This window comes from Ambystoma mexicanum, chromosome 14, assembly GCF_040938575.1.
Source record: "Ambystoma mexicanum isolate Mex_15411 chromosome 14, UKY_AmexF1_1, whole genome shotgun sequence".
Classification (NCBI taxonomy): domain Eukaryota; kingdom Metazoa; phylum Chordata; class Amphibia; order Caudata; family Ambystomatidae; genus Ambystoma; species Ambystoma mexicanum.
Genome location: NC_090940.1, coordinates 154,569,770 through 154,583,681, shown reverse-complemented (window position 1 = coordinate 154,583,681; position 13,912 = coordinate 154,569,770). Strand labels below are relative to the sequence as shown.

General features: G+C 43.2%; 1 long non-coding RNA gene across 1 annotated transcript; it reads left to right on the top strand.

Moving 5' to 3' along the window:
• LOC138527534 (uncharacterized) lies at positions 1-9,634 on the top strand. Its single transcript, XR_011283944.1, has 3 exons — positions 1-1,378; positions 1,502-1,575; positions 6,207-9,634. It is a non-coding gene; the product is annotated as an uncharacterized lncRNA (long non-coding RNA).
• The last annotated feature ends 4,278 nt before the right edge of the window (positions 9,635-13,912 follow it).

Here is a 13,912-nt window from a genome sequence, read left to right as displayed (position 1 = left end):
GCGAGTCAGGTGGCACAAGGGGCTATGTGATGGCATGGGTGTTGAGGAGAGTTTTATTGAAGAGGTGGGTCTTTTCTGAATTGTGGGAGCAAGACTTATGCTGACAAGGAGGAGGTTTCATAGTCTTGGGGAGTAGGCAGAGAAGGCTGGTTTTCTGGTCCTTTCATTTCTGCAGCAACGTGTTTCAAGTCTGCGCGTGTCCTGGCTTCTCGTGGTGCGCTGTCCCCTGGAGATGCTGAGTTTCTCTGCAAGGTAGCTGGGTGACTTGAGGGCGGCTGCCTGATAGATGAATCAGCAGGTAGGGTGAGGGTCATTGGAGAGCATGTGGTCAGCGTCCAACAAGATATTCGTAGAAGAGGGTGAGCCGTGCGTTCCTGAAGTTCTGGAAGAAGGAGGCGAGTTTGATGGCTGTTTGTTCCAGGGTCATAGAGCATAGGAGAAGCCAATTTTCTGCCTTCTCCTTTTCGAAGTTTTCATTGCAACCTGGCAATGTTCATTCTTCTCATGGTGTGTTGACCTCATGGGATGGTGAATTTTTCCACTAGATAAGGAGGCCCCTCAGTCTTGTAAATGATGCAGACATATTTGTAGATGATGCAAGCCTGGAGTTGTAGACGGCACAGATCCTGCATAGGTTGGTTGCATGTGGTTGACTTTCATCTCTCCCCTGTGTGATGCAGGCTTCAGCATGCTAGACGGGTTTGGTAGAATATTAAAGTAGCCACTAGTTGAAAGGTTCGACTTTGTCAAGGAGGGCAAGCTTTTACAAGGCAGTCCATGTGTTTATTTTGTGCGATTGTTGGTCGTACAGGAAAGGTCGCAGGCAATTGTGACGCCTAGAGATGCCAAGCAATGCGTAATTGGGGGTGGTGGTGGGGGTTTTGGAAAACTACTTTGTTTCATTTCTGACAACGAATTCTAGTTGGATACTGCGGTACTAGGAGTATCTGTCGGGGCTTCTGCCAGATTTCTTCTAGACTCCTAAGAATACTGCAGGATTTCCCCCACCAAGGTGCACTTACCGCCATCTCTTAACATTCATTGGGATAGATTCCTCTTAACGAGTACTGCAGCACTAACGTAGGTTGATTACAGTGTAGGCCATTGCCAGTTTGGATTCCCAGTGCGCTTTATCATTTGAATGCATATTCAGCATGGTCATCCTTTCAGTGACACCAACTACATTTCTGTTATTCTCCCTTCAAGTAACATTTTTGGTGTGGAGTGAAATTACCTTTTTATTATTTTCCGATTTAAAGGGTGCCTACACCGTATGGATAACCCATAAGAAATTAGCAAGAATATCAGTGTGTGTCTACACCGGACCCCCCCAGCGACACCCCATTTATGGAGCATTTATGAAAAGAATCAACACCAGGTGGGTACACCCAAAAACACTAAATTGTAATCTCAGACAGTGTACTGTTTTAAAACTGGTAGAGTTCTTGAACACTACGAACGTGAAACTAAAAGCATATTGGTATGCTTTTCCTATTTACAGGCACGCAACAGGACACAATTGGGGCCTTCCAATGACTGAGTACATTGGTGCGCACCCACACAGAACTTAAGCAGGTAATTTACCTACTTACAGAGGTTCTATTTTCATTGCTGAGAACCAGAATAGAAGTGCAATAATAGCTTACTCTATTCATTTTTTTGTTTTGATTGACTGGCTAAGAGTAATCACAAGAATTGGGACATTTGAATTATTACAAGTACCACAGCGATATGTTTATTTTGGGAGATGAAACGCCTGAAGAATGTTCTATAATAATATCGGAACAGAAACATGTTGAGACCCTTACCTGTGATAGTCCCTAGTACATCGAACTAGAAGCACATTTTGTTGTTGTGAACTTAATATGTTTGTATATCCAGATTGAATTCACCATCGCTGATCGTTGTTACACAATGTACTAAACTCAAGTGCCTTGTATTTTTAACAATTGTATGTATTTTTAATAATTCCTTTTGATGTGTTAATTAATTGATGTTATATACTGAAAGATTACCAATCAACCTTGTCAGTACCTTGACTGTCGAAACAAGTCTCTATCTTAGCTAACTGAGGCTATCACCCGGAATTAGATGGAGACAGCACTTAGTAGTAATTTGCTCTATACGTGCAGACCGGGTTTCCTCCTATATTCAGAGTTTCAATATTCGAAAACATCACATGGAACCTAATTTATATCTGTCGTGATATACAAAATGCAAATTTGCCAATCGGGGCTTTAGATGACAGCATTAGCTGCTGAAAGCCAATAGTTTATTCAAAGTATGTGCTAAATGCTGAAAGTAATGCTGACAACAATCTATTGTAGCACCTCCATTACGCAGTAGTGAGCTACAAGGAATATGCAGGCCTAGTAGGGGTGGTAGGTCACATTATGCATTGTAGATAGACAGGCAGGGTGGAGGCCCCCAGTTCTGTAGCTAATAAAGACATTATTGGAGTGTTTGGAGCATTATGGCACCTATATAGCGCTTAAATAGCCAATCTTAAGCGCTATGGACACTAAGCTATGAGTGCATGCCTTTTAGAGCTTGCTCACATGGGGTTAATTCATCTCGGCTTCTGTTAGAATATTCTGCTTTTCTAACTGTAGCCCTGCATGGCTTTGTAAACAAATCCTGTTTCCCTGAGAAGGCCTGGTACGGCCTTGCCCACACACTGATAAGGACATTCCAGTGCTTTCGCAGAGAGGGCTCCAAGGGAGGGGTAGGACCGAGCAGGGAGCATCTCAGAGTTGGGTTTTTCCATGAGCAAGCCTATATTTTGCACAGGTAAAGTTCTGGAACTATGCGTCATGGTGATTGACAGCACGAGATTACAAAAATGCATGCCCACTTGACTCAGGTGGGAGATCGATCTGTGGACTTGGTTCGAGCAAGATCGAGTGTCCGGAAGCTAATGCTCTGTCGGCACCGTGCAGCGCTGTCATCTGAGCGGAGCTGGCAACAGCTAGCTTATGAGGGCCAGGGTCTCCCAGCGCTGATTGAAGGGGTGCAAGACTGTGTTTCTCTGTTTCTCTATATTTTGTATTGTGTTTTGTTATCTTCTCTAACTTGAATCTCAAAGTGCTGCTAAATTTTACTGTGTATGCTTTTTTCTAATAAATGGTAAACATTTTGAAGGTGTCATTTGTCACTAGCATGAGTTCACTGCTCGGCACAATAGAACCTGTATTTTGGGCTGAATTGGGTAATTTTTGCTCTCAAGGGCTGGTCCCGAGGAAGATTTTCCCCTTTTCAAGACATTTGGTGGCAGCTTGGGGATTTGTGCAGAGCAGTGCCTTGCTGTGAAATGACAAATTGTGTGAGCGAACATAGTGCAGAGTGAGGAGCAGGCTGTCGCATTTCCTTGGTGGCCTCACTGCAGCTCTGAGACGTCAAATAGACAGCACTTTTGTATCGGCTTGCCACGGCCGATAGCTTGTGTGGTTAAGACTTTGCCCTTCAGTAAATCAGTCGTGGCTGACTTACTGCTTGGAACGGAGCCAGGGAGCACAAGGCGATAAACAAGCGGGAAATGGCTATGTTTAAAGCGCTCTGATGAATGGTGAAGAAAGATTTATTTTCAATTAGGAAATAAATTTTTTCATGCGGTTTCCCCAGTTAAAGTTGTAATTTGGATTGCAAAGTGAGACGAAAGCTTGCTCTATTTTGGCATGAGGGCAGAGAAAAGGAAAAAATAGTTGCGAGGATTTGACATGCAAATTGTGAATAGTGATTTAAACATTGAGATCCAGCCCCAGTGTGCTAGCGAGTGGGGGACTGTAATGTAAGGAGGCGAAGGTTCGCTTTTTAAATGTATGCTTTTGAAGTGTTGACATTCCTGAAGATAACGTGGGAATGAGCGGAGTTTAGGAGAAAGAGTAACATCTGTCTTGAGAGCCTAAATGGTTTCTTTTTTGGCAACTGTAAATTCCATGTGCTGGTGGTGCATTCCGTTTAAGGAAACGCACTAAAATGGCTACATAGCATTTTAGCGGTGCCATGCTTACAATGGGTGAGAGACTCACTTAAAAAAAGAAAGTGAGTGAATGGTATTTGGATTTTCGATTTTTTGTGTATTGATTTGGAATTGCAGAATCAGTTTGCAATGGTTTGGGGGAAAAGACAATTTATATTTTCTAAATTGCCCCTAGAGTATGTGACTGTTCTAACGCTATGCCATGGATTGAAGTACTGTTGCTATTAAGTGATGTACGTTTTGGAAATAGTGACCTGTTGACTGCGATACATGGTGAAAAAAGTTGTGACAAATTAACAGCCCACAAGCCATATAGAGTGTGGGTTGCTCTTGCAGAAAACGTGCAGGGAGCTGCACTACACATGACATGTTTTAAATGCACTGAATTAAGTGGTTACATTCTGGCAATGGTACAACAGAATGAAAAATCTGTGTGTGATAAGACAGCACAAAGATTCAGTGGGTTCCGGGTTCTTTTGAAAGATTGCGCATTGCATTGGAGTGAGTTTGTGAAGCCAAACTACTAAGTCACCAGAAAGAAACATAATTTTACATGGGACCTAGAGCAGCAGCCTGCCTTTAAACAGGCTAAAAGACACTTTGCAGATTTGCAGAATTACATGGAGTTGAATCTGATGACAAAAAGTACTTCTTTTGAAAATAAGAGTCTTGCTGTGCAGAGCTTGTGCCTTGAAGATAACTTGCACTGTCTTGGGCGAGGTGCGCGAAAAAAAAACTGTTGGAGGAAGGCAGGAAAGCAGAATGCCACGCTCCTGTTCAGTAAAATGGTGTTTATAGAAGCTGTTAGATATGGGAGCTTTTCTGAGTTGCTGAAGCAATGCAGAAAACAGTTAATCTGGATGAACTGTCTGAAACGAGTGCCTTCCATTGAAGCCGCCCCAGCTTAAGAGTTACGTTCCTAAGAGCAAAGAGACAAGCTTGCTGCGTGCGTATGGCGCTGCCATGTGCACAGGAAAGATAAACAATGACATTCCTGCATTCCATCCCCTGTGAGACACCGTCAGTGTGAGCAAAGACACTGGTGGGCCTGCGAAGCCAGAATGCTGAAACTGGACTGAAGGCAATAATTGCTGTGAGTGAGGAGATGAAAAAGAGCGCAATCTACCTTACACATGCTGATGTACGCATGCTTTCTGACACTGACATGCAATAACCGAGCTGATCAGAAGTAAAGAATTTGCCCAGTATCAACAATGCAAGGAAAAGAAATACTGCATGCAGATGGCAGGGTGGGCGCATCGCGCATCTGAACATTTGGGGAAACTGCATCTGTGAATGGGCTAAGAAAAGACAGCTGTCCATTTCAAGAGACATTGCCGTGCAAGCTGCATCCCAGTGCCCCATGTGATGTGAACTGAAGTAAAGCGCTGTGCACTGGAGAAGAAACCTCTAGGCGCTTTGAGAAGTGAAAATACACAGCTGGCAAAATGCAAGCTACATTGTAGGGCTGGAGTAACTGACAAAGACATTATGGCGTTCCAGATGGAAGCAAAACTGACAAAGGTAGCTGTTTTGCAAGAAACAACATGCAGAACTGAGTATAACATGAACACTGCACATTAGCCAAGATCCAGAAGCCTCACGGCTTAGTGCAAGAATGAATGATTTGTTGAAGCAAATAAAGAAACTGACTTAGACTATCGCTCTCAAAGGGGTGGCCCAAGAAATCAGCAGACACCCTTTGGGAAAATGACAAGTGGAAAACCAGAGGCTTGAAAGACACTAGCTGTATGGAGAAAAATAAACAAAGCTGCTTGTGCAACTGCAGGCGGTATTGGACTGAAGGACTTTACCTTTGAAAAATGGAGTGGTGCCAGCAGGGCAACCTAAATCAAGATCATGAAACACTGGCAGTATGTTGGTGCCTGGCATTCTTGATCGCTTTGGTGACAAAGAAAAGCATTGATCCATTGAGAAGTGCGACCTGGGTACTTATAATATAGCTTTTGTAAAATCACAGATCAGTCTGAAGTACCATTGACCAACTATGATCGCATTGCACAAATGAGTTGGCGATTAGGTAGTTACACCCCATATGGTTGAGTGTAAATAAGCCCCCAGTAGCAGTAGCTACAGTAGCAATGATAAAGTGTGTACTTACCTGATGAGACTTCTGAAGGTGGGGGTGGTGTTAAGGGAAGGGATGGATAACGATGATATTGTACTTTTGATGAAATCCTAACATTTCTGTTTGTATTTTGCCTAGGGAAAAAACCAAGACAGTTGCGTGCCATGATTGAGGTAGATGTGTGCAATTTGCGGGTGACACTGATCAGTCAAGCAGACGCATTCTCAGAGAAAGCGAGTCACTGGGGGTTATATGTGAACCTTGAACCTGTCCTGCACCGCACTCAATGCTGCTAACGTGCGTGACGCGTGAGGACATTTGTTCTGCAACCTGCGAGAAGTGTCCAACAGAGTAATAACTTTTGCTGAACTGGCACGGTGCAGACTTGGCTAGTTATCAAACATTTGATGCTGCACATTCAAATAATGCAGTTCCTGGAAATAACCACCCATTTGATATGTTTTGCCTTTCTTGTTTAAAGGACTGTGGACAATGGGTTGTGGACTGTGACATCATGCACCACAAACAGCTGTGTGACACAGCACTTGAATGATAACACATTGAAAAATGGTTTTTAAATGCATTTTTGAGATGAATCTGAAAAAGCGAAATGTTTTGCTCTTCCAACTGAATTGTTTTAACCAGAAATGCTTTGCTTTTTTTTTTTTTTTAAACTGCTACGTTGCACGTAGGCAGGAAAATGATTTATGAATTGTTGGGGCAGCAGGGTTATGCAAGCAGGAGCGTAATATATTTTGAGATAAAATGAGTGCGCACACCAAAGTTAGCTGTGCGTAGGTTAAGGTTCTTAATTTGTAGTAATACTGCTAAGAGTATATGAGCTCTAATTTGAGATGGTAACCTTTGAAACACTGGATACTTTTACAGCCAGCCTTAAGGCGGGTAAATGAAACCATGACTTACTTGATACTTGATTTTATGACAGTGTGTGACACGGGTTTTGTTAAACCAACCAGTTTTATGTTTCTGTGCGGACGGCTGTCTCCAGCACACTAATGCAAAGAGTCACCTTTTGATTGTAGACATTTAGAGTAATTCATTAGAAAAGCGCTACAAATGAGTATCCACATGGAATTGCTAACGTACTGGCCTGGCACATTGTCGGGCATCTTTTGTCACTGACTCATATGACTGGTACTTATGAAATCCTAGGCCCAAATGTTTCAGCGAATGGATCCAACGATTTGTTTGATGTTTCATGTTTTTTCTGACCAAAAAACTGCAGCAAGTGTACTCTCCAAGATTTTATGGACTATAACTTGACTAAATGCATTTCACACAATGGTACGATGAAACAGCCACTGCCGGATGGTAGTATGGTTTTGTATCTAAAAACTAATATGGTAGGCATCCCACTTGGAGAAGGGTATTCTCCAAGTCACACAAGGTAGAAACTGAACATGCTAGAATTTCCAGTAGTAAGCCAACATTTAAATTGTAAGCTGGTAATGCACACCTCTATTATTACAGTGATACACTTAGACATAGATTTATCACGAGGCAATGTTTCCTTAGTACTACCAAGCTGCTACAAATGGAGTCAATTTCTATGGCCCATCACCAGAGTGCGTGTAGCTAGGGAGCTAGATTCATTAATTGCGGGAGCAGCGGGTGGTAACGGGAGCTTTAAACGCTTTTGACATAGAAACTGTGCGCAATAAGCTAGCCACTATGGGTTCTGATGCCAGCTCTGCTACAAAACTTCTGGCCTAGTGGGGCCCATTGATAAGCCCTACCCTGCGTAACACTGCTACAAGTATTGGCAACCAATGGAAATGGCAAAAACTTTAGCTATGAAGGCATTTTTTCTGCCATAGAGCAGGTCAACAAGACTGCTTACTACACACGATGCATTTTATGGCAAACATTGTTAAATCAGCAGGTGTTGGCTTTTCGCTCCGAGTGGGGGCGACCATCCTCAACCCACTGGCACACAGAGCTACAGTTACCAGCAAACATATGGATTAAACCGCTTGCTTTTGATTGCATGAATAACACATGCCATGCTTTAATGCAAATTATTAGAATTGTTTTTATTCAGATAACCTGGTGCCCATGGGCTCTCCTTGCTCATGAAATTAGATGGTTTTTGGTTGGGTTCTACATACATGGGGGAAGTGTCTAATCACACAGCCCATAGTCACGTCTGAACCCCCTGGGATCAGGGGGAAGGGGTAGGCCCTTAGAGTGGGAGGATGCCAGGTTTAGAATTGGTAACCATACATAAATGCAATAGTGCATTGTAGATTAGACTACACTGGATTGCCTTGATATTCTAATTGCATGCTGCTTTTTAACTGAAAATCAGTTATACGATAATTATTCAGGTATTTTTGTGTAGGCCAGGTTTTGGCTAGAGTAAATATCCATGTTCACTTTGGGTACATTTTTGTTTAGGTAGTGTTTTTACTAACCTTGCCTGCCATGCTGACTAACCGCTAGAAGATAGTTTGCTTAAACCTCTTGCAAAGCCCCAAGGTTTTTAACCACCTCATTTATCACTGCACTACATACTATGTTGATGGGTATTAGCCAGCATTGTCGCCCACACTTTGAAAAGAGGTGGAATGTCGTGATATACAAAATGCAAATTTGCCAATCAGGGCTTTAGATGACAGCATTAGCCGCTGAAAGCCAATAGTTTATTCAAAGTATGTGCTAAATGCTGAAAGTAATGCTGACAGTAATCTGTTGTAGCACCTCCATTACGCAGTAGTGAGCTACAAGGAATATGCAGGCCTAGTAGGGGTGGTAGGTCACATTATGCATTGTAGATGGACAGGCAGGGCGGAGGCCCCAGTTCTGTAGCTAATGGAGACATTATTGGAGTGTTTGGAGCATTATGGCACCTATATAGCGCTTAGATAGCCAATCTTAAGCGCTATGGACACTAAGCTATGAGTGCATGCCTTTTAGAGCTTGCTCACATGGGGTTAATTTATCTCGGCTTCTGTTAGAATATTCTGCTTTTCTAACTGTAGCCCTGCATGGCTTTGTAAACAAATCCTGTTTCCCTGAGAAGGCCTGGTACGGCCTTGCCCACACGCTGATAAGGACATTCCAGTGCTTTCGCAGAGAGGGCTCCAAGGGAGCGGTAGGATAGGAGCGAGCAGGGAGCATCTCAGAGAGAGTTGGGTTTTTCCATGAGCAAGTCTATATTTTGCACAGGGAAAGTTCTGGAACTATGCGTCATGGTGACTGACAGCACGAGATTACAAAAATGCATGCCCACATGACTCAGGTGGGAGATCGATCCGTGGACTTGGTTCGAGCAAGATCGAGTGTCCGGAACCTGATGCTCTGTCGGCACCCTGCGGCGCTGTCATCTGAGCGGGGCTGGAAACAGCTAGCTTATGAGGGCCAGGGTCTCCCAGCACTGATTGAAGGGGCGTAAGACTGTGTTTCTCTATGTTTCTGTAAATTCTATGTTTCTCTATATTTTGTATTTCTCTAAGTTTTGTGTTTTGTAATCTTCTCTAACTTGAATCCCAAAGTGCTGCTAAATTTTACTGTGTATGCTTTTTTCTAATAAATGGTAAACATTTTGAAGGTGTCATTTGTCACTAGCATGAGTTCACTGCTCGGCACAATAGAACCTGTATTTTGGGCTGAATTAGGTAATTTTTGCTCTCAAGGACTGGTCCCGAGGAAGATTTTACCCTTTTCAAGACAGTATCCATCTTCCCTAACCATTCTTCTCTTAGTCATCATTGTGACAAAGTTCTCTGCCTGACTATTGGGATGGAGTGTGTGGTAGCCATGTTAGCAGTGTCCCACTGCCTGCTAAGGGATTTCGGACTCCCAGAAGTGGTGCAGGAGGATGTCCTACCACGCCATACCCCTGTCACCTGGCAGGGTCTTGTCACAAGTATCCCACTCAGGCTCCGGTCCGTTGAAGGGGCATTCGTGATATGGAGTTACTTGCTGAAAACACACCCTTCCCTATGTTTACTGAACCCCAAGACATGCCTTTTCCCAAAGTTATAATTCTCATACATCATGGCAGAGTGAGAACATCTGCTAGGGATTGCAGGGAGTGAGGGGGGTCAGAAATGCCCAAAAGTAAGGGGAAGCACCAAACGTATATCACTGCAACCCGTGATCTATTTTCCATTTCTGGTCTGTGAGTGGGGAGGTGTGCTGAGACAGAAGAGCGTGTAGTTCTGCTGCACCCACAATCATGAATGCACAAACTGGTATGCAAAGATAATGGTGAGCAAATAGAACTGCTCGGCCTGTGGGCCTGCCTAACAAGGAGTTAATAGAATGGCAGGAGGGACGCAGTCCAGCCAGAGTAACCCGGAATGATGAAGAAAGAGCTGATCTGGGATCACCCCCACTTGTGGTGTGGGGGTGCAGGGGCGGTAATGGCACGCCGGCCTGAGCCTTGGCGAGGGCTCGTGGCCGTTACCAGCACAGAACCCTGGCTCCCTCCCCCACCCCACATTCCCCAAGCGAAGGTGATTTGATATTCGCACCCCAGGGTTCAAATAATCTTTTTTCTTTTGGGATAGCGGCTCTGCGTGTATTGCATGAGCTCAATCTCCTGTATAAAAAGCACAATGCTTATGTCCAGCACCTACGTGGGAAAGGAGGAATGTTGTGGGGGGAAGTGTGCAGAATGTCTTGGAGGGGTGTGGGCTTTGGGAGTCAATGGGGAGAGCCTCCTCATTTCCTCGCCACATTCAAGGTGGACCAGGGGAAGGGGCTTGAGTGGCTGGAAAACAAAGGCGCTACACTGGGTTGTAGCCGGTTTCCAGCCACCTGATTGGCTGAATACCCTTACACAGGTGCAAATGGTGTATAGGCTGATGTTGCATGCTTGGAAACCATCCATTAAAGCTATAGGTAAATGTCTAGTTGGCCCTTTATCACTTTCTCATCTTCCATTCCCACCTGGCACTCATCGTAGCTCATCCTTCCCAAAGCTTACATGCAGCCCTACAAATAAGGGATGTATCTGCCACTTCTGCCTAAAACTAGGCAAATCCTCCAAAAAAATAGAGTAAAAATGCTCCCAACAAAAAATAGGAAACGCACACGGTGGACCTAGAGTCTCTGCTTTCGCCCACACAGCTCCATGGATGCGTTTGGACAAATAGTGCATGTAGTACCACAGGAAGAACTCATTACTACCCGAACAGAAGAAATACACATTTATCTTTTAATGTGTATGATAACTAGGTGCAAAGGAATCATTGTTACAAAAACATTTGTTTTTCAGTTAAAACCCTATTTTTAATCCCTTATAAAATGCTCCCATTGGGAAATGGGACATTTGTACTCCCTAAAAAGTCATTTTACTCCCTACTTTAAAAAAAATAGGGTGTAAAATACTCCCACTTCAGAATCTTATCTTGAGCACTGCTTACATGCACCTACTTGAACACACAAAATAAAATTTCATAAGTGTACTCGTCTATGGGTATCATTCACAGTTAACAGTGTCATATATAATACAGGTTGATGTCCAATTTTCTACAGTTTCAACCTAGTTCTTCCCAATTCCCTTTGCTCCGCCTTTGAACTTTCTAAGGATGTAATCTCCCATTTTAGTAGTTGAATATAGCCACAATAGCTGTGAATATACATTCATTAAACTATCACTAGATTTTAATATGACTGTGTCCTTTTTAAACATAGATCGTGCCCCGCAAGACACTACGTTATTTGAGGAACAGCTCCTAACATTATAAGGAGACCTCATGAAGAAATCAAGTTATGCACATGGAGATTTTAACTTGTGGGCATTAGATAATGAGGACCAGGAAGCTATCTCTGTTCTGTCAGCCTTGCAGGCACTGGGCATCCTTCAGCTAATGAAACAGCCTACGCGTAGAGGAGGACACATATTGGTTTGGGCATTGCGTTAAAATTTAATTTACAGTTTGTCTGTCCTCCCTTGCTTATGAACAGATCCCTTTCTGATCTCCTTCTGCCTGAGAAGTGGAAGAAGGTTAATTCTGGTCCTAGACCTGTAACACAAGTTAGGAATCTACGTAAGGTCTCTAAAGTCATTTGCTAAACTAGTTTGGTTTCTTCTTAACTCCTAACCTTCCTCTAAAATCTCAATTCTGGTTGATAGGTTTCAGAATAGTACTAAAATGGCCATTGATAATTAGCGCCTCTTACTGTAAAGAAGATAAAAATGGAGACTTGTGGCAAGACATGGTTTTCGGTGGATTATATGCACTGTAGAGGAATAAAGAGAATAGTTGAACGTACCTGAGAGGGAAACCATGTATGAATACACTTTCAGCCTATCCGGTGGTAGCTGCCAAATATAAACAGGCTATCGTAGATACCAAGTGCGCTAGATTTGATAACAGGATAGACAGGGTGAAATCCAGCCAGAAGGAACTATTCACTAACTTGAGGGAGCTGGAGGGAAAGAAATGTATGACCACCCCAATTAATAAAAGCAATGAGTGGTGCACCGAAATTCAGAAAGGATTTACCACTAAATTAAAACCACCAGGCGATAATTGGGACTTAATTGGGGGGATTAGCGAGCTCGACTAATTGTGTGGTTGCTAATTGTTCTCAGTTGGTCACCCGACAGACCACTAGAATTTTGTTTTGATCGGATAAAGGATTCCGACATAAAAAGGGTTGTGAGGAGGTTGAAGCCGACAGTATGTCCATGTCCAAGTGATGTATGTTCAGCTGGCATAATCAAGGAGTCCATAGATGTCCTAGCACTTTTTTTGACAGAAATTGTGAATTCCTCCTTTCTTACAGCTAAGGTTCCACTGTCGCTTAAAGAGGTGGGATATCTCATTTTCTTAAAGATTCTTTAGATCCTACAGTGGTGGGTAATTATCAACCCATCACAAAAGTCTAGTTTCTCTTGAATGTACTTGATGGAGTAGCCTAAATTATATAGACACATGGACTGCTCAGTCCCTGTCATTTGGGGCTTTCGAACTCGGCATGGTACGGAAACTGGCATGTTGGATTTGCGAGCTAGTCTTACTAATATAGTGGATAACGGTCAGTTTGCATTGCCAATGTTGCTGGATCTCTGTGGCCTTTGATTTGGTGGATCTATGGCCTACTCCTAGAGAGATTGAGAACACTTGGTAATTGCTCTGACTTGGCGATTGCTTGGCTCGCATCTTTTTTGGGCCCACGTCAGACACGGGTCAATTAAAGTGTTGGTGCCTCAGGGAGAGCTTGTCTTTCCCCAATTTTGTTTAATCTGTAATGCACCCTTTTTTGTGATCTCTTGGATATCGTGAGCGTTGGTTATACTAACTACGCCGACAACACCCAGATATCTTTGGCACTTGCAGGGGAGTACAAGGCAGATCTAGCTAGGATCAATCAGATATATTAATTGATTCAAACATGGATGGCCTCCAACTCATTGGCTCTGAATGGCAGTAAAACAAAGCTCATGTTGGTGGGTTCTAGTCAATGCCGAAAAAGACTTGATCCTGACAATATGCAGTTTCAGGATCGATGATTGTAATATCCAGGTTAGTTGTTTTGTTAAAACCCATGGAGTATACCTGGATTCGGGTTGGTCTATAAAACGGCATGCTCTTCATGTCAAATCTTCTTGTGCATATACTGTCAAACGTATTGGGCAGATTAAGCCAAATCTTTCCACAGCCAATATATCAATGTTGGCTACAGCTCTGGTAAACTCCAGAATTCATTATTGTAATAGTTTTCTGGTGGGTACAACTAAAAGTAATGTCAAAATTCTACAAATAGCCCAAAATTGAGCTATTAGAGCCGTTTGTGGGTAGGCAAGGACAGAACACACGACACACGCGAGGAGATCCTTGCATTGGCTTCCTGTTCGTCACCGGATA